Raw genomic sequence first — 22,969 nt, 5'->3', positions numbered from 1 at the left:
GGCCATTAATGTGCTTAAATGGCACCCAGAGGCAGTTTGTGGGCATGACAACCAGGGCCCTGAAAGGGCAGGAGATGGGAAGGGCTGGCCCATTACTACTAGCTCCTTGAGTTTTCGGTCACTTGTCCCGCACACCTAGGTTTTTCAGTGGATTCAGTGTCTTGCGTGGGGAGCTTGGGGCAAGCCTGTGAAGATCAGCCGTGAAGGTGGCAGGGATTGGGTTCTGGAGGTTTGCAGCTGCCGGGGTTCATCTGATGCAGGCGGAGAGACAACTCCTGCTCCCATCTGAGGTGCCCCTGTGAAATTAGCCTGGTGCAAGGTCCTGAGACATCTCTGCATCAAGTTACTCTGTTTCGAGATTAATTTGAGAGTCTCGGGGCTTTCTTTTATATGCTGCCAAAATTCTCTCCCAGACATTCCATTATCAATTCTGATTGACTCCCTGTTCCATGGGCAGAGATTTAAAGTGACCTGGCACTCCACATCTTATTTCCTTTTGTATCATTTTCATGCTGTAATGGTAGACTCTTTGTTATTATAATTACTATTTATTATAACTACTCTTTGGTTTGGGGGCTACAACCCACACTTAGGGATAATAAGGAGTACCTGTCTCTGCTCTTCCAGGTCACTCTTGGCTTGGCTCAGGGGACCATCAGTGCAGTGGGGATAGGAGCTGAGTCAGCTCAGTAAAAGGTGAATTTCTTACCTGCTGCGCTCTCTCTGCCCCCTAAACTAAATATTTTGTGAAGTCTAAATAGTGCTGTGAACTCAAAAATAGATTTTCAAAGAAAAATTCCCACACAATATTCAGTTAATTGAATTATGCTCTAGTAATAAAATGAAAAGGACAGGATCATATTTGATTGGTTTTCTACATAAAGACACTGTTTTTTTAAGCATTATGGAGCCAATGGAATTCAATTTTTGCATGTAGATCGATTAACCACAATGCCCACTGAAAGTAGCTTTCTTTGGCAGCTTTCAAGTCTTGCAGCCAACATAAATGTCTTGCAGCCAAGTCTAAATGAAGCTAATGCATTAAAAATACCAAAACACTTAAAGGCACAAGCTTATAGATGGTATTCAAGTTTCATTCAGACTTTAGTATCTCAAAGTCTCTTATGACTTTCCTATTTCTTTTTGCTTCAGGACATTGAAATGAACCTGACTCAGAGACAGGATATGCATATTTATAGAAGTTTTATAAGAACAACTAACCTTGAAAAACTGCAGAATAATGTGCAAAGGATTGTATTAGGCTTATTTTTCAAATTCCCAGTAGTCCTTTATTTTCTGAACAGTGATTTAAAGTCCTTGTGAGTGAATATGTCCAAAGGAGCATTTATTAATTTGCTCAACATATTTATTTATGATCAACTATACTTCAAAAACAACTATGTTTCCTAGTTGTGGAAAACGTTTTTAGGGTTTTCAGTATCATTTTTCTTTGTAAGACTTATATTCCCAGTATTTTAATTTTGACTAAAGAGAAAAGAAGGAAGAAGGAAATGGAAAACCTACCAAAGCATTTATAATGAACTGTTATTTCTTCAGCCTTCTCATGAAATATCAAATACTATTTTTATAAAATCACACTGATAGTGATAATTGACTTTTATAATGATGAGTCTTTAGTTACCACTACATATTGAAGAACCTCTTAATCATTAAAGAGATATGATTAGGTTAATGTCAATGTTAAGTACTTAATATTATTTCCCTTCAGGGCACTATGTGTTGTTCACATAGAAGTCTTTCAACTTATGTCAGGCTTGGGAAAGCTTGAAAAATCTGATTAAAAATCTGTATGTTGGCACATGCTAGCTTGAGATGGTCCCTTTTCCCTCTCTTTAAGGGTTTTGTCTGTACTATAGTATTTTAGATACAAGAGTCTGGATAGTAGTTGAGTCCATAAACCAGCTAGTCAGGAGTGATTTCAAGAAATCAGGTCTCAGGTTCACTTTGATCTATTTTCTGCATCGGTCTCTTCATACACCTACTTTCATGACACCTTCCTTCTCCACTGTATCATTCACATCTTCAGAAAGAAAATACTTGTAAAATAAGCTTTCATTTATACTATAATTCAGTTTAGGAACTGTCATGAATTTCTCCCTTGCTTGTTCAACCTCATTTCTACATATCTTGTGGTTAGCATCCAAGATTAGGATTATGGTTTATTGAAGTGAAAAACTGGCATAGGAAGAGAAGATGAAATAAATGAGACTTATTTGTACACGGAGGTTTCTTGTACACACAGGATGAATGATTTTCAATTTTGTTAAGCATTATGCTATAACTTGAAAATATTACCTTAAGATTTTCAAGATGGGGCCAGAGAGATAGTTCAGTGGAGGTTCATGCATTGCATGAAGGAGGACCACAGTTTGCAACACATGGTTTCCCAATAATCACAAGTGTACCCCCATGAACACTGAGCTGAATGTAACCCTTGACCACTGTTGAATGGAGCCCGTCAAAGTCAAGATTCTCAAGATAATTTATGTCTAGAATATAAACTGGGATGATTTTCTCTGTTAGAAATTAGAAATTATGTTGTTCTTTGGAGACCAATAAATAACAACTGACTCAATTAATGTGAATCTCCAGTATTGCTGACCTTTTAATTTTTATTTATGCCGAATTAATATAATATCTAGAAAATATGATAGTCTAAGAAACTATTCTCTAAAATTACACTAGAAATCACATTTTGTCTCATGGAATAGATTCTGAAAAGAGGTATGAGTTGGCCTAGATAAAACTGTGAGATTGAGAAAGTGTTTCAACTTTCTCAACATTTAACTTTTCCCAAGGTAGTTCACATTACTTGCTGCCTTTTGTGACATCTTGTTATCGCCAACAGCCCTGCTAGAAATTCTTATAAAAAAGGATGTTAGATTTTACTGAATCCTTTTTCTATGTCATCTCTTTAGATTTTAAACTATGTTTGTTGTGAAATAAAACACTGAATCATTTAAGTTAAATGTATGGCTTAATAAGTTATTATAAGAGAAGCTTCATTCTGATCTAAAAATAAACCTTTCTTAGCCAACTAAGAAGCCCTTCTGTGCCTATCTTTCCAATTATGACCTCTGTCAGTATCCTGATTTTTATAATAATGACCTCCTTGCATTTTTACAATTATATCACAAGTTAATTTTGTTTATATTTTAAAATGTGAATGTGACCTGTTTTTGGTATAATTAAAGACATTTATTGTGAAACATCAAAATATACAAAGAAGAATTTAAAGAATAAATAAAACCAAGTTGAAATCCCATTAACTAAAGCTACATTTTGATATATACATATATACACTTTCAGAACTTTCTGTGCATAATAAACAGACATATAATCTTACTTTTTATTCACATCCAAAAGAACAAAAACAACTGGTGTTGGCACAGATGTGGCGAGAAAGGGACCCTCCTTTACTGCTGCTAGGAATGCCAACTGGTGTAGCCCTTTTGGAAAACACTATGAGCAATTCTCAAAAAATTAGAAATTGAGCTCCCATTTGACCCAGCAATACCACTCCTGGGAATATATCCTGGAGAGGCAAAAAAGTACAGTAGAAATGACATCTGTACTTGTATGTTCATTGCTGCACTGTTTACAACAGCCAAAATTTGGATAAAACCCGAGTGCCCGAGAATAGACGACTGGTTAAAGAAACTTTGGTACATCTACACAATGGAATACTATGCAGCTTTAATTAAGTCATAAAATTTACATACAAGTGGTTCTACATGAAAAGTATCATGTTAAGTGAAATGAGCCAGAGAGAGAGGGGCAGACATAAAAAAGACTGCACTCATTTGGGGAATATAAAATAACAGAATGGGAGACGAAAACCCAGGAATAGTTGAGATAAGTACCAAGAGGTCTGCTCCATGGCTTGGAAGCTGGCAGCACATGCTGGGGGGAAAGGCAGCTCAGATAGAAAAGGGAACACCAAGTAAAGGATGTTTGGAGGATTTGCTTGGGATTCGAGATGCGTGTTGAAAGTAGACTATAGACCAAACACAATGGCCACTCAATACCTCTATTGCAAACCACAACACCCTAAAGGACAGAGAGAGCCCCGCCACAGAGGCGGGGTGGGGGTGGGATGAGGTGGGGAGTCTGGGAGGGCTACTGGGATCATTGGTAGTGGAGAATGGGCACTGGTGGAGGGATGGGTACTCGATCATTGTATAACTGAAACCCAAGCACAAAAGTTTGTAAGTCTACAACTGTACCTTATGGTGTTTCACTAACAACAACAACAACAACAACAACAAAACAACAACAAAAAGCACACTTGACCACTTGACTCTTGTTCCCTATCAACTATTCTCTGGAATCAAAACCTCCAGTTATTTCCCAGTAACTAGATTTCACTGTACAACGTCACACTGCCTATTTCTTTTAACTCTGTACTTCAGTTTCCTGAACTACTAGCCACACTTTATAGCTCCTTGCTTTTCGTGCCTTGTTATTTCACTTCATCTTTCAGATCATGTTAAAGGTTGCTAAGATATTTCTCACTCTTTTGGGGGAGAGTTTTTGGTTATCACTGTTTTATTATAGCACTCATTCAGCAATTTAAAATATTTGGACATCTGCTATTTGACAGAGGTGATGAGCATGGTTGAGTAAAAGAGAAGAGATTTTAGGTGATTTTAGGTAACTGATTTCTAAGATAATATTTAAGAGAGAAGTAAATGAACTGATAGTTTGAGGACTATGTCTCTCTGGAAAAAGAACATACAGTGAATGGAAAGGTGCACAGACAGGATGTACTTTACTATAGAAAGACTAACATGGAGGAAGATTATCAGAAAAAGAAGGAGCAAAGGAAGATTTGGTTGGAGTTAAGTTTGGGTATTGTGATAAGAATATGGGCAGATAACATAAGGATTTGTAGTTCATGACAAGGATTTTAAATTATATTCTGAAAGATGAGGAAATTTAATATAGTATAATAAAAAGCTGAAAGTGTTGAGTTCTGCACCCACAATAGCTTTTATCATAAAAATAAATTATTTAGGAGACAGCATATGACATTTTCTAATTAAAATTATTTTCATCTTATTGGTAATATGTAACAATATGTTAGCCTCCTATTTTGCCTTTTATAGGAACAAAATATATTTAGGTAGAAGACAATGATGATTCTTGGAAAAATCAATTTCTTCTTATCAAGTCTCTGAAAAAAAAGCCTCAGAAATTTTGCATTTCCTTGGGAAAGAGCCATGTTGCAAATAAAACAAATGCAATGGTCTATTGCTATTTTTTTATCAGTATGTGTTTGAATGTATGTACTTTATTTGTAATTTAAATTATTCTTTAAAAATTCATAGTAAAATCTTGACAAGGAACAAGAATAAAAACATAGAAGTATAAATTGTTTTCACTACAAAAGAACTATTTTTAAAAGAGATAAGATTTTTATCATTTTATAGAATGAGTTAATGTTCAATTTGCATAGATTTTAGGTTAATGGAAATTCTAAAAGTAATATGAATGCACATACTTAGCATATTTGGAATTTTAACTGACTTAAAAACTAAAATAGATATTTTAAAGTTTTAATCTCAAAATCTAAATGTCAAAGTCAAGGATGTGATAATACTCATAGTGTGATAGTTTATACGAAGTTGGCAAAGTTATGCCATTCATAACTAGGTTAATAGGAAGTTCAGGCATACGATAGTGAACTTTTAAATGAATGTACTGTTTTCCAAGTACCCCTAGTTACTGACACCAATGTTGTATCATAGCATTCATTCAGACATTTTGAATACTTGAGTCCCTTCCATGTGCAGGAAAAAAGAACAGACTGATAGGGTAAAAGATTTCATCTTAATAACCAAGGCTCTTTTTTAGATAATAGCTAAACTAATATATACATTGATTAATTTAAAAATAAATTAAGTTTTATGCACAAAAATAAGAAAAAAGTTTTAACTATATAAAACTGTACCAAAGAAATATATATATATATATATATATATATATATATATATTAGTACTGTCACTGTCCTACTGTTGTTGATCGATTTGCTCGAGCGGGCCCAGTAATGTCTCTATCGTGAGACTTGTTGTTACTGTGTTTGGCATATCGAATACGTCATGGGTAGCTTGCCCTTGCCAGGCTTTGCCATGCAGACGAGATACTCTCAGTAGCTTGCTAGGCTCTCCAAGAGGGGTAGAGGAATCAAACTCGGGTTGGCCATGTTGGCTGCGTGCAAGGCAAACGCCCTACCCGCTGTGATATATATATATATATATATATATATATATATATATATATATATATTGGTTTTTGCTAGGGCAGGGCACACACCTAGGGATTGGGACTCAGTGACTAATCCCAGACTCAGTTCTTAGGATTTGTATCTTGAAGTTTAGGTGGAACCAGGTATTGAATCTGGGCTTCTTGCATGCTTAGCATGAGTCATTTGGCTTCCAAAAGTTTGTTTGTTTTGAGGTTACACCCAACAGTGCAGGAATTACTCCTGTTTAAGTGCTCAGAGATCACTCCTGAAGGTAGTTGGGGGACCATATACATTATACACACACTCTCTCTCTCTTTATCTCAGGAATCTTACATGTGACACAAGAAGGTAATGATAGAACAGGTCTCCATTTATGCTTAAAAGCATAAATAAAGGGCTAGAGAATAAAAGTCCAGAGCAGAGCAATATAGTACAGTGGTTAGGGTGTTTACCTTGCATGCAGGTTGATCCAGGTTCAATTCCTGGCCTTCCATATGGTCACCTGAGCACTTCCAGGAATAATTTCTGATTATAGAAGTAACCCCTGAACATCACCGGGTGTACCTCGGAAGCAAACAAAATTATCTGAATAGGAAAAGAAAGGTAAAACAGAATAATTCTAAGGAAGTATTAAAAAATGTGTTTTGTTTTGGGCACACACAGCAGTACTCAGAACTTACTCTTGGCTCTGTGCTCAGGGATCACTCCTCATGGTACTACAAAATCTAATGTGGATTCCTGGGATGCACCATGGGCGACTGCATGCAAGGCAAGTGACATCCTTTATACTATTTCTTTGGCCCCAGGAAATATTTTTAAAAGGTGACTTTCTCAAGCTTTTCATAGATTAAATTTGTTATTCAGTTTTTGATATGTGGTATTTTGTTAAAGAGCAGAATATTTCTTTTTGTTAAAAGTCTTGCATATACCCTAATGTTTCCATGTTTCTTAGAATTGAATTTGAATTCAAGAAAATAGAAACTAGATTTTAAAAAGTGAATTACTGTCCTATTAATCTTCAAAATCAGTCAAAGCCCCCATAGTCCAACACATTTTAACAGACTACTTTTCTGACTTCTGTGTGTGTGTGTGTGTGTGTGTGTGTATGAATGTGTGTGTGCACGCTTACATGTGTGTTTATTTTCAAACATCCAATGATTTAACATTTACTGTCACTCTCACTGTCCTGTTGTTCATTGATTTGCTCAAGCAGGCCCAGTAACACTGAGAGACTTGTTGTTACTGTTTTTGGCATATCGAATACATCACGGGTAGCTAACCAGGCTTTGCCATGTGGGCAAGATACTCTCCGTAGCTTGCCGGACTGTCCAAGAGAGGCAGAGGAATTGAACTCGGGTAGACCGGGTCGGCTGCGTGCAAGGCAAATGCCCTACCCGCTGTGCTATCGCTCCAGCCCAGATTTAACATTAAAGGAATAAAATAATAAGATGTATGTGCAATGAGCCTTAGATCATTCACTTAGAGTTTGAATAAAGAAGTAAATAATGAATTTAGCCAGGAAGAACTGGCAATAGAACAAATCATATTCAGAGACCATTTTAATGTAGTCATTTACCTTGAGAAGCTGTCCCCAGCAGTTCCATGAGTTTGCTCCTTAGTTTAACAGCTGTCAAAATATCTTTACACCTATCAAAATTTATTGTAATGTGCTCCAATCCTGATGTGTTTTACTTTGTTCTGGCCTCAGAGAAGGGAGTTTTAGAAAAAACAGAGGACAGAAATCATTTTGCTGATGGCAGGGGTGGTAGACTGAGGTGATGGTGGGTCAGGTCTGGGTGATTATTTTCATCCCAGAGGGCATATTTTCCCCATGTCTACTTTGTCCCCAGTTCCCATTTGGTAGGAAAGAAACATTACAGAAGATTCATAAAAGTAAATAAGTGGACAAAATGTGTTCCAGCAAAGAGGTGATACAATTCAGAATTTGCAGAAATTTCCTAGGAAAAGAAAAATTTAAAAAATACTACAATGTAATGAGTTAATAAGAAGATGCAAGAATTAAATTAAAGAAAAATAGAAATACAGCAAAAGAAAGGAGATGCAAAAATCCCATTTACTTTCAAATTATGGAAAGCTGTTTTCAATTTGTTAATATGATGAATGAGTCTTATTTTGACAGAAAATTTATTTATTTATTTATTTATTTATTTGGGGGTCACACATGGAGGTGCTCAGAGCTTACTCCTGGCTCGCACTCAGATCACTTCCAATAGGGTTCAGGGGACCATTGGGGTACCAGGGATCTAAGTCAGTTTGATTCTCTGTTATGCTAGCATTTTTAATACAGGAGATATTCAGCCTTTCTCATTCTGTATTTTCTGAACATTAACTCGTCCTCTCACATGACTTGGCCCTTTAGAGATAATCCTGTACCTGCATTTCTCTTGCTAATCAACCCACCAGGTCTGGAAGGTTATTAACATCGGCCTACTTACAAAGAACTGAGCAGAAACTCCAGGGTATCTACTTGTGTAGAGAAACACAGACAAGGGAAATGGCAGTGTTTCTGTCTCTTTATGGGAAGAAATCATCCCTGTTAATTAAATGAAGAGTTTGAAAGGTGCTTGGAGACTTGTTTTCAGCTCTCCTGTGGAAAAATTTATCTTAGTCACGCCTTTGGAAGTCAAGGTTCCAGTTCAAGCTTTTACTTAGTGAGTTAGAATTTAAACTCTTTTCATTAAATAAAATGAAACCTTTGCAATCAAATATCTAACTGTAAGTAAAAATGTTAGACTCCAAATGTAGATTTGAACCATTTAACCCTCTACTATTCTAGTTAGAGTTCTAGGGGGATAGATTTCGAGAGTTAAATCTGTGAAATACATTATAATATGAAGCCCAATTTCTTTAAAAAACATTGAATATTTATTTTGGTTTTGTGCCCTAACCCAGAGGTGCTTACAAGTTATTCCTGCCCCAGCGCTTGGAGGAAGGTTGCTCCTTGTGTTGCTCAGGGGTGGTGCTGGGGATCAAACTATGTGGATAATTGTGGTTAACAATGTGATGCTGGGTTCAAACCTGATCTTCCAGCATGTTACACATTCCAGTTCATTGAGCATCTTTCTGTTCCCAGAGCTGAAGTTTTAGCTGCATTTTCCCACTGTCATTTATCTGATCTCTCCTTTTATTTTATCTGCTGCAAACAATGGAGCTTGTAAATGGCGCCTGTTGACACGCAGAATTCCAAATTCAGGGCCTTCCACTTTTATTTATCACTAATTATTTAGAATTATTTTTTGAAGCCCAGTGGTGCTCATGAGTCACTACTGTGGTTCCCATGAGTCACTATTGTGGTTCCCATAGGACCATATGCTGCTGGAATGGAACCAAGGACTCCCACAATCAAAGCATATACACTAATTCTTTGAATCATCTATCCAGCACTCATTTTATCTGTATTTCTGTTGAATAGGTGACTTGTTTACAGAGCACTAGTATTTTGCACATTAATGGGTGCAGAGGGACAGCTGTGGTAGAAAATAATCTAGAAAGTATGAGACTATTTACTGAAAAAAGGGAAAGAATTAAAATTTTAGAACCAAACATATCTTCAAATCCCTGCCCAGCCTCTTTCCAATTGTGTGATAGTAGGAAGGTTACTTCTATCTCATCCTTCATAAAGATGAGTTTTATATACTAGTATAAACTTAATCTGAGACACTCTCGGAACCTGGTTAGCAGTAAATAAATGATAGTGATCATTTTATTATTGAGGCTTTAATAAAATATTGGCACTTTGAATTTTTCTTAAATTGAAGCCACCTAAGTTTGTATACATATTCATTCTCAGAGACAAGGCATAAAGTGCCATTTCACGCACTCATTATTTTCAAACTCATCGTCTCATCTGTCCAACCCCTCCACCCACTTTTCACTAGAGCTACAGGTTTTTGCACTCTGATTTTCTTCTTAGTACAGTTGCAGTTATTATAAGAAATGCTGATGATTTCTTCTTTCCTTTTCTTTATTTGATATTGGGAGGGTGGGTGGTGGTGGCAGTGGCACACCTGGCAGTTCTCAGAGCTTACTCTGGATCTTATAGTTGGAGGTCACTGTAGTCAGGGATCACAGCTGGCAGTGCTTGCTTGGTGGATCATAAGGGATTTGGGATATTGAACACAGATGGGCCATGCACAAGACAAGGATCCCACCTGCTATATTATACGTCCAGTCCCTCTGGTATTTTTCTTCATCCTTTGCTCCAGAAGCCAACACAAACATATATATATATATATATATATATATATATATATATATATACCTCTACCTACTTCTACCTACTCAGACACTAGACTTGTGTTTTCCTTGAGTATATCTTTCTAACCAGAGAATATATATATATATATATTCACACACACACACACACACACACATATATATATATATATATATATATATATATTCAGGATACTCTCAGTAGCTTGCCGGGCTCTCCAAGAGGAATATTCATATATATTCATATATATATGTGTATTTTCTCGAGCGGGCCCAGTAACATCTCCATCATGAGACTTGTTACTGTGTTTGGCATATTGAAGACATCACAGGTAGCTTCCCAGGCTCTGCCGTGCAGGCAAGATACTCTCAGTAGCTTGCCGGGCTCTCCGAGAGGGGCGGAGGAATCGAACTCAGGTCGGCCATGTTGGCTGCATGCAAGGCAAACGCCCTACCGCTGTGCTATTGCTCCATGTATATATAAACTTTGTATACTACTTGTACAAATTTCATTTGAGACAGCACCAGGAGTCTGGCAAGCAGTAAGTTAATGATAGTGATCCTTTCATCTTATTATTGAGGCTTATTTCACATATATATATATATATATATATATATATATATATCCAAGTGAGCCAGTTCAAGATGCTTTGAGCCTTCAGGTCCAAGAGGTCTCAGAAATGTTCTCTAGAAATTGCTAGCTATGTTGATAGTTTCTGCTTAGAGCAGCATCATTGCCCTCCCCAAGGAGCTGATGTAGCAAGGGCATTTCCACAATTGGCAGCTTATAGCTCTAGTCTCCCAAAACATTGTCATGGTGGTTCCTAGCCTTCTCTATTTAACTGCCAAACAGACTGTAATCAGATCATATTTTGATGTGGATTTTATTCTGTAAATCATCTTACAGTCTATGTTGCTGCCTTGAGTTGCACTTCAACTCCAGAAACCACTTCAAAGTAGAAGTGATGGAAGTTAGGATATTGAGAGGCAAACCACATGTCTTCTATCCTTCATACAATATTTAATTTAAGAAAACTTGTATTTACATTGTAGTTTCTCATCTTGTTATTATATTTAGTTTTGCTGCTTGCACTACACCTGTGTCACTTAACTTACCCTTTATTCCCTGTATTTACTATAAATGATATTTGTGAATAGAGAATTGGTCAAATTCAGGTTCAATTTTAGGACAAGAATACCTCATAGGACTCTGAGTTGGAGGCAGCTGTATATTTTGCAGTCTTTTTTGTCATTTAGTGGTTTTGATATTATTTCTCAAATATATTATTTCATTTGGCATTTCAGTTATGTCTTTTTTACTTCATGTACTACCTGGAAAAACTTCTGTAAGGAAAACTTATTCCTCGGGTTGGAATTTAACTTTGTAGAGTGGGTTTTTTTTTTTTTTGCATGTGTATTAACTCTTTGATTACCTAATGTATAGATAGCAAAAGAAAAATATAAATATGATTCTCTCACCTGATACTCCATGTATCAGATATATATTTGTAGGACACACCTATATGGATGCATATGTATATGTATATAAGTTTACATATACACATTTAGCAAACTCACTTTCTTAAATTTAATATAGAACTTTCAATGAATTCTTTTATTATTTTTCCAAATATTTTCTTTCAGCTTTGGTAGTTTTGCTATTGAAAAATTAAAAACACAATGGAATACTATGCAGCTACAAGGGAAGGTGAAATCATGCAATTTGCTGCAAAATGGATGGAAATGGGAGAAATTGACTTTTAACATTTTATAGGGAGGGCTTCATGTTACATGAAGCCAGAAGGACAAACACAGAATGATATCACTTATATTTGGTATTTAGAGTAACTGGATGAGGAAATACAATGGCTGGAAAGGGAGATGCCTAGTGTTCCCCCCTCCACCCCCACTGCTTGGCCCCAGGATATAGGGAAGAGAAGTAAAGAAATAGAGAGAAGGAGAAGGGATAAATAGATGAGAAGCAACAGGGACAGGTATCAAGGGAATTCAGTACATTGGAGGTATTAAGGAATGTTAGAGCTAAATATTGAGACCACATGGTTAACAGCACTGAAATCATGAGGGCTGGAGTGATAGCACAGCGGTAGGGCGTTTGCCTTGCATGCAGCCAACATGGCCGACCCGAGTTCGATTCCTCCGCCCCTCTCGGAGAGCCCGGCAAGCTACCGAGAGTATCTCGCCCGCACGGCAGAGTCTGGCAAGCTCCCCGTGACGCATTCAATATGCCAAACACAGTAACAACAAAGTCTCCAATGGAGACGTTACTGGGCCCGCTCGAGCAAATCAATGATCAACGGGAGGGCCTTTACTTATTTACTTACTTTACAAGCTTTAATAAACAGATTGAAAAGGTGCCTGCTGGGGCTGGGGTGGGAGAGTAGGAGAGGGAAACTGCAAATACTGCTGGAGGGAAGTTGACACTGGTGATGGGATTGATACTGGAACCTTGTAGGTCAGATCCCCAACTACTAATAACTTTGTAATTCACAGAAGGCTGGAGCGATAGCACAGTGGTAGGGCATTTGCCTTGCGTGCAGCCGGCCCGGCCAAGCTGGATTCGATTCCTCCAACCCTCTTGGGGAGCCCGGCAAGCTACTGAGAGTATCTCGTCCTCATGGCAAAGCCTGGCAAGCTACCCGTGGTGTATTCAATATGCGAAACACAGTAACAACAAGTCTCACAATGGAGACATTACTGGGCCGGCTCAAGCAAATCGATGAACAATGGGAGGACAGTGACAGTGACAATTCACAGCATTTTAATAAAATAAAATTTTGGGGAAAAAAAGGTGTAAAGGGACCAGAATATAGCAGGTTGCATTGTCTTGCATGCAGCTGACCCAGGTTCAATCCCTAGTATCCAATATGGTCCCCCGAGTACTGTCAGGAGTAATTCCTGAGTGCAGAGCCAGGAGTAATCTCTGAACATTGCCAGGTATGGTCCCCAAACCAAAATAAATAAATAAATAAATAAATAATAAATAAAATGAAAATATAAAAAGGAATCCCTTACTAATTCTTGAGATTTTATTTGAAGTTTCAATTAGATTTCATATCTTATACAGATAAGAAATTCTTCAGTGATGATTATTGCCTAATCTAGAAATTATGTCTTTTTATCCAATTTTAGTTCTAGAACATGTGTTGTGGTTTCCCCTGTGGGCTACTCTTCTTGTGTTCTGTGATTAGCTTTCCTGGGGTGATACTTCCCTATTTTTTTCCTCATCACTTTTTGTATAGAGTGTTGCCTGAAAGAGTTTTCTGAAGCCAGAAGAGCAAGACAACAGAAATGTTCTGCTAATAAATACTAAATTGGGATTTAGTATTTGACTAAAGGATTTGACTTTTAACTTTTTGATAACACAAACACTCTGGTACTAAATTAAGGCTCATCAAATTGTTTTAGATCAGCATTTTCCCCAACAAAATTCTTCAAAACTATAATTCTGTATGATTTCTGAAAGAGTTTTTTGTTCAGATCAATTTGGGACATATTGCATATGATTTTTCTGTTTCACAGCACTGTTAGGTGTTTTAGCTTGAAAGACTGAGAATTTTATAGGGAGGGCATGCATTAAGTTGGTGTAACTGTGCAGTTTTCTAACTTAATCTATTAACTTAACCTATTAACACAAAGTCATTAACTCTATTATCATTTGTCTCTAGGGTCCCAAGGAATGCTCACTGGGAAATGTTCGCTAATTAAAAGACAGATATTTCCCAATTCCATCCATTTCTGAAAATTTGATTATCCTAACAAATTGTCATAATTGGAGTCGTCTTTTCTTCCTTGTGCTGCTTTCTTTTTGTGATATTCCCGTGCTCAATCATTGAAGCTGACTTTATCTTTTTCCAATGGGGGAAATTATTTTTTGAACTTCACCCTTCAGATTAGTCCAAAATTTGGTTGTAATCTCTTTCTAAAGAAGCCTAGAGACAAGTGGGGTTGGTTTTGTTGAGTAGACAAAGGAGACTCTTTGGAAGATTAGTGTAGCTTTGGAGTATTAGATAATTCACTTAGCAAGATGAAGTCATATGAAATAGAGAGATTAAAACCTAAACCAGCGCAATCATTGTGCAAATAGAAAATGGAAAAATTAAGTCATTTTTTCTTAACTGGGAGGATTTTGACTCCAGTACACACAATTAGTATCCACAGAGCTCTTGGTTTATGGATTTGGGAGCTATTTGCCACTGTCTTCTAACTGGATCACTCTCAGTAAATAGCACGGGCCACAGCTTCTTTATATGCAAAATGAGAATGTTTTGCTAGATGATCCCCAAGATTCCTTTTTGCTTTAAGTCAGTGGTTCCTATAAAATGTTAGAAGGGTTTTTTCCTCCCCTTGGAAAACTATTGAAAGAAGGAAAACAGCTACTGATGGTTGAAACAATGTGAAAAGGGTCTCTCTCTCTCTCTCTCTCTCTCTCTCTCTCTCACTCTCTCTCTTTTTCCCTCTCCACCCCCCTCTCTCAGCTGGTGATTGAATCCAGGGATTAATACTCAGATATCTTGTGCCCTACCACCAAGTCATGTCCCTGGCCACAGTTTTTTCCTTCTTTTGAAGTTATTCTCTTAAGAATCACCTTAGTAAAAAGATGAGTTGGGAATATTCCTGAAGATATTGGCAATGTGTTTGGTGGAAATAATATTTTACTGGGGAAGGAACTTTTGTTGGGTAATTTTCAATTAGAAGCAAGAAATACTCAAGTTCTAAAATTTATTTTTTAAATTTACAATATGCAAATAAGCCAATAATTTGATTAGTGACTTTTAAATAAAAAGTGAACATTTTGAATGTGCATAAATTTGACAATTTGTCTAGCTTGTTAAGAACAAAACATAAGATGAGATAACAGCAGTGAAAGGAAATAGACACCAAGACATATGGAACACTGGAGATAGCTTTCTTCACCGAAAGACCTTATGAGCAAGTTGGGACATCATTGCAGATTTTTATTTTCAATTCCCAGCATGTTCTTTAACTAACCTTTTTCTTTTTAATTACATTCTCATTTTATCCAAGCCAACAGTTTCCAAATTACTGTGCTTTTAGTTTCATGCAGTCGGTTTGTAAATAGAGCATGTCTGGGTTCTCCTCTGTGGCAAAGAGAATTTTTTAAAAAAGGTTAACTTTGATTCTGTGACAGAATGTCTGTAAACACAGCAAAAGTTAGTCATGGTTCTGCATACAGTGGCTTTATTAAGCTCTTTGATCTTGCCCAAAGCACAACTTCAAAATTCTCTAAAATTATTAACTAGCCTACTAAGCAATAAAGAGCCAATGACCTTAATGTATACTTCTAGGGAAAGACTAGATAGTCTAGTGAACTTGAGGCTGTAAAAGTATCCAAGCACTCAGTGGTATTTAATAGAGAGATTGATATTTTGCTTTTCACCTCAGGCCTGCAAAACTAATGCATAAAGCAGTCGTGAGCACTGTCCATTTTTTAATATGGTATTTGCAATTCAAATGTTTTTCCTCTTCAATGTTAGTCCACAATTGCAAACACCATATTCCTCTCTTGCTTGTCATATCCTCAGGGCTTTGTTCTGCCAAATTGTTGGCTCACCACTTTCCATGGTAATTTATAGAATCCGGTTCACTGTGTGTCACCACAGGTTATAAATGAAAATGGAAACAATTTGCTGTTAAGAAACCTTTTTGAAACAAAATGCAAATAACATATTGAAACAAACTAAGGCTATTTTAAAAGAGCAGTGCAATATAATTATAAGGGTTGTATTACAATAAGCTTCTCTTTTCTTAATAGTGTTTCTGTCAGAGGCTATCCTTCTATGTTTAAACTAAAATACTTTTTCTCTGAGAAACTTTTTGCCTAATTCTTTTTTCTTGAGTCTATAAATTTGAAGTCTCTGGATTATAATAATAGTGAATGTAAGTGTGTTTTAGTGTTATTCCTAAAGCTCTACTAATCAATTTGTACCCTCAACAGTGTTACTAGATTTAGTAAATGTCTTTTTCCCCATTCATTTACTATTAAAAAAATAAAGCAAAAATGGATAAATTGACTTAAAGCAAAAATTAAAATGGCCTTTCCCCTCCTGTTACCTATATACTTACTGGTTTTTAAAATATATATTACCTTTATCAGATTTATATTGTTCATATAAATCTGAAAATAACTTTGCATACTCAGTTGTGATACACTTCTCTACCTAGTATAGTAAATAATAAAATTAAACTTGTTAGAGAATCATTTTAAAGTTTAAATATGATTCTCTCAGAGTAGTGTTTCTTAATCATGAGTTCACAGACCTCTATAAGTCATTTGCACAATTTTATATGAACAAGACTATGTTCATTTTTTTTTCTCAAGAGAGAATTCAGAGTAGTGTTCATCCAATTAACAGAAATGTCTGTGACCATAATGAGTTGGAAACTACTGCATTGAGGAGAGAGATGAGCCTGAAAAAAAAATGAGTATGTTCTGAATTCCGTAGGAATGTACTTTTATTTTTAAAATGGGGAAAAAATCTAAGTCAGCAAATGAGAAAACTTTTGTAGAAGAGAGTAGCACATTCCAATAATAAATTGAATACATTCCTATAATTGCATAGAGATAAGGAAATTCAGATATATACTATTAATTCTTGTAGGAACTATTGCCAATATCAACTTACCTTTTCAGAACTCTCCTTTATTTTGTCTTCTGGGTTTCTAAGGATCTATCATTTACAAAAAGAACTACTTGCGCTTTGAAGGTAAGAGACTGGCTTAATTTTTTTTCTTTAAATTCTGATCATTTACTGTTAGGAGAATAGATTGTTATTCTTATTGGGAAGATCTATTAATTAAAAATAAATTTTATTAGTTGTCTATTCTTTAACAATTAAGACAGCAATAAAAATTTTTAGGTAACATACCTAGAATTTTTTTTCTCTTTAAACTAGTCACATTGGTTCAAGTAGTTACAGATTAATTTCTCTTTACTTCAATATTTCTACCTATGAGACAAGTTCAAGCATTAAACTACTGTTTATTTCTGAAAATGCTAGAAATATTATTTGTATAACGTAAGCATTGAAAATTACTTGCTGAGTGAAAACAGAGATAGATAAATGGGACTATCTTAAACTAAGAAGCTTCTGTACCTTCAAAGAAACAGTGACCAAAATACAAAGACAGTCTACAGAATGGGAAAGGATATTCACCGAATACACATCTGACAAGGGGTTGATATCCAGGATATACAAAATACTGGTTAAACTCCACAAGAAGAAAACATCCAACCCCATCCAAAAATGGGGCAATGAAATGAACAGAAACTTTCTCAAAGAAGAAATCCGAATGGCAAAAAAGCACATGAGAAAATGCTCTACATCATTAATCATCAGGGAGATGCAGATCAAAACCACAATGAGATACCATCTCACACCTCAGAGACTGACCCACATTCAAAAGAACAAAAGCAACCAATGCTGGCGTGGATGTGGCGAGAAAGGGACACTCCTTCACTGTTGGTGGGAATGTCCACTGGTTCAGCCCTTCTGGAAAACAGTATGGACGATTCTCAAAAAATTAGAAATTGAGCTCCCATTTGACCCAGCAATACCACTCCTGGGAATATATCCCAGAGAGGCAAAAATGTATAGTCGAAGTGACATCTGCACTTGTTTGTTCATTGCAGCACTCTTTACAATAGCCAGAAACTGGAAGAAACCTGAATGCCCAAGAACAGATGACTGGTTAAAGAAACTTTGGTACATCTACACAATGGAGTACTATGTAGCTCTTAGAAAAGATGAAGTCATGAAATTTACATACAAGTGGTACAACATGGAAAGTATCATGCTAAGCGAAATGAGTCAGAAAGAGAGGGATAGACATAGAAAGATTGCATTCATCTGGGGGATATAAAGTAACAAAATATGAGATTAATACCCAAGAATAGCTGAGATCAGCACCAGGAGGATTACTCCATAGCTTAGTGGCCAGTCGGGCATTCTAGAGGAAAGGGCAGCTCAGACAGAGAAAGGAGCACCAAATAAAGGGTGTTTGGAGGATCCTCCCAGGAGGGGAGATGCATGTCGAAAGTGGACTATGGACTGAACATGTTTGCCACTCAATGCCTCTTTTGCAGACCACAACACCCAAAAGGAGAGAGAGAACACAGGGGATTGCCCTGCCACAGAGGCAGGGGGGGGATGGGGGGATGGGGGTGGGGGGGATATTATCCATGGTGGTGGAAAATGGGCACTGGTGGAGGGATGGGTATCTGATCATTGTATAATCAAACCCAAGCACAAAAAATTGTAAATCTACAACTGTACCTCATGGTGTTTCACTAATAAAAAAAAAATTGCGAAAAAAAAAAAGAAAATTACTTGCTGTAGAGATAGTACAGTGGGTAGAGCACTTGCCTTGCACACAGCCAACCTAATGCCTAGCATCCTATATAGTCCTCTGAGCCCATCAGAAGTATTTCCTGAGCACCAGCAGAAAACAAAAAAAAAACAAACAAAACCCTCAGAAATTTAAATAAGCTTGATGTTTCCTAGAAAATTCATTTCCTAGAAAAGAAAATGCAAAACATGTCTACCAATGATTTCACACCCACTTTCCCAAGCTTTATGCTAGTTCAAAACCTTGGATTCCCAATATGTACATCTAATCTTCTGATAATGTAATTTAGGCAAAGTATATTGTTACTTCATAGTATTCAGGTATTGGTCTCAATTTTAGGAGAAATAAGGACCTAACATTTTATTTTTACGCACTGGTCCAAATATTACAATATATAAACATAAAACAACATGACTTAAGCTTTCATATATCCCAATTTTTTTTTATCTTTGAGAACATACACGTTCTTTTTAAATTCTTTTAAATTTATTTTCTTTATTTTTTCATTTTTATTAGTGAGACACCATGAGGTACAGTTGTAGATTTACAAATTTTTGTGCTTCGGTTTCAATTATACAATGATCAAATACCCATCCCTCCACCAGTGCCCATTTCCCACCACCATGAATCCCAGTATCCCTCCCACCCCCCCATCCCCTCCATCCCACCCTGCCTCTGTGGCAGGGCATTCCCTTTTGTTCTCTCTCTCCTTTTGGGTGTTGTGGTTTGCAAAAGAGGCATTGAGTGGCAATCATGTTTGGTCTATAGTCTCCTTTCAGCATGCTTCTCCCATCCTGGGAGGATCCTCCCAACACCCTTTATTTGGTGCTCCCTTCTCTATCTCAGCTCCCTTTTCCCCTAGCATGTGTGGCTGGAGAACACATACATTCTTAATTGACACCATATATTATAATCTTATCAATGGCTAATGAATGAGCTCTTTTACTTTAAAATATTCTATTAAGGAAAATTAAATTATGAGTATATTAATTTATTAATCTGGGTATACTATTTAATCCACTGTAGGAAAATTTACCTAAGTGAAATAAAAATATATAAATAATATATTAACTATATAATTAGTTATATAGCCCCCATGCCTGACTGTCCTTGCTGGGGCCCCAAGTAGGGGAGCAGGTTGAGTTTCCCTCCCCACCCCTACCAGGGCTCAGGCAGCCGAAGACCTCCAGAACCAGCCACCACCATGCTGAGAGTACTCTCCGCACACATGAAGGTACTGGCAGAGGAACAAAGGCATACGGGTTCCGGGGCTGAGATCTCCAAGCCTGCTCAGATTGGGGCTGAGCATCCTCCACCCAGAGCCTCCACCTTCCAGTAGGCAGGGATCACACCCACCAACTGGCCCCCTAGCGCCATGGTTGTCCTTTATCTAGTGTTCTGCCAATCCTATTTAGGATGACTTGAGTGAACAACTTGTAGATGACAGACAATAGGCAGATAGGGCGATAGTTGCCAATGTCATGCATGAATGTCTCCCTTCTTGAACAGTAGTACGGTCCTGCTGGTTTTCCATTGGGACAGAACCTTGCATTCAGACAGGTAGCGTGTGAAGAGCCGAGCCAGTGTATTGATGAGTACTGACGGCAGGTTCTTCAGGTGTTCAGGTCTGACCTTGTCTGGGCCGGGTGCTGTTTGTTTCTTTACCAAAGAAATGGCGTGTCGGATTTCGGAAGGGAGAACATTGGGAACGACATATCCATCCTGTGGAATTTGGTATGTCAGCAAGTAGACATGGCTATCGAGGAGATTTGAGTAGAATTCATGGATAATCTTCTCCATTGCCGTTCTGGAGGATGTGATGGATCCATCAGGACGTCGGAGGGCAGTCATCTTGGTCTTGTAGTTGGCGAAGGACAGGCGGGCGTTACGAATACTTTTCCCGGCTTCTGCCACATCTACCAGTACTTCTGCTCTTCTCTCTTTGAGGTCTTCCTTGATCGCATCTCTGGACTGCTTTGCGAGCTCGGACGTTAGCTTGCGGTTGCCTGAGGCATGCGCCAAACCACGCTGGCAAATTAGCTCAAGAGTTTTCTAAGATAGGCGATTTTTTGTGGCTCTCTCTCTCTTGGCGTTCCTCTCACATTCATGGAGGTGCTGAACCAGTCGATCGTATTCCTCGTCAATGTTGTCAACAATGGCATCTTCCCATGTTGCTGCAATAATACCATGAGTTCCCAGTTGGTGGTCATTCTGGGAGTTCTCTTTTTGAACTTTGCAGCCCTTTCTCCACGCTCTGTGAAGTAGAATTTTGCACGAAGTAGACGGTGGTCCAATCCCGTTCGAAATTTTGGGACAACAGCGACATCAGCCAGGCAAAATCGTCAATTGAATATGATGTGGTCTATTTCATTGTGGAATCGTTCACCAGGAGACTCCCATGTCCATCGTTTAGATTCTGCCTTCTGGAACTGTGAGTTACCATGAATGGTCTTTGTCGACATGATGAACTCAGATAGTCTCTCACCCTGTTCGTTCCATTCTAGGCCATGGGTCCCGATGTGAAGTTCTTCAGCTGATCTTCTCGGTCCTATCTTGGCATTAAAATCACCCACAATGATCTTGTAGAAGGTGTGGTCTTCTTTATAGAACTTCTCTAGCTCCATGTAGAACTTCTCGATTTCTCTTTCATCATAATGAGATGTTGGTGCGTAGACAACGAAGATAGAAACTGCAGGCAGTGAGCCACATCTATTCAAGTGTAAACGTCCAATTCGGGTTGTTAGGCATTCGAATGAATCAATGCTCTTGGCCAAGTTTGTGTTGACAAGGACACTGACGCCTCCAACACCTCTTTTATCGCATGTTCTGAGGAACAATTCTTCTCCAGTGTCGAAAATGGCATGGTGAGATTCGTGCCTTCTTGTCTGTCAATGATGTCATACTTGATCATTCGCGCTTGTACCATCAGGTCCTTGATGGATGCATCTGATGCTAGCGTACGTGCATTGAAAGTACAGACGATCATTTTTGTCTTCCTTCGTTGTGGCAGCCTAGGTCGGCCTTGAGATTTTGTCGGCCTCTCCTTTCTCATCCTTCTCAATGCTGCCACGTCGGTGAAGCCTTCAGGGTCAGATGAATGAGACCAGTTGTAGTTACTGGTTTTGGCATATCGAATACACAACGGATAGCTTGCCAGGCTCTTCTGTGCAGGCGGAATACTCTCGGTAGCTTGCCAGTCTTACGAGAGGGATAGAGGCTTATGGGGCAACCTCTAATCACCCTAGTAGGTGTTACCATATTTGAACCCTATCAAATACGGTATGATAATTCCGGAAGATGGGTATTTAGTGTCTTCTACTCAAATCTCTTCGATAGCTATGTCCACTTGCCGACATACCAAATTCCACAGGATGGATATGTCGTTCCCAACATTCTCCCTTCCGAAATCTGACACGCCATTTCGTCCATAAAAAAACAAACAGCACCCGGCCCAGACAAGGTCAGACCTGAACACCTGAAGAACCTGCTGTCAGTACTCATCAATACACTGGCTCAGCTCTTCACTCGCTACCTGTCTGAATGCAAGGTTCCGTCCCAATGGAAAACCAGCAGGACCGTACTACTGTTCAAGAAGGGAGACATCCATGACATTGGCAACTATAGCCCAATCTGCCTATTGTCTGTCATCTACAAGTTGTTCACTCGAGTCATCCTAAATAGGATTGGCAGAACACTAGATGAAGGACAACCATGCGAGCAAGCCGGGTTCCGCAAAGAATTCAGCACCATCAACCATATCCACATGATAACCAAGCTCATTGAGGTTTCTCGGGAGTTCAAGATGCCGCTCTGTTTAACGTTCATTGATTTAAAGAAGGCCTTTGATTCTGTTGAGACGGAAGTGGTCATTGAAACCCTAGCCAATCAAGGCATTCAAGCCCAATACATCAGGATCCTCCGTGAGCTGTATTGCGGATTCACTACCAGGATCTCACCATTCTACAAAGAAGTGATCGTTGATGTCAAGAGAGGGGTGCGGCAGGGTGATACCATTTCACCGAAACTCTTCAGTGCCACCCTCGAGAACATCATGCGACGACTGGAATGGGAAGGAA

This window comes from Sorex fumeus, unplaced genomic scaffold (genome assembly GCF_029834395.1).
Source record: "Sorex fumeus unplaced genomic scaffold, SorFum_2.1 ptg000098l, whole genome shotgun sequence".
In the NCBI taxonomy this organism is placed as follows: domain Eukaryota; kingdom Metazoa; phylum Chordata; class Mammalia; order Eulipotyphla; family Soricidae; genus Sorex; species Sorex fumeus.
This window is presented reverse-complemented; position numbering follows the sequence as displayed.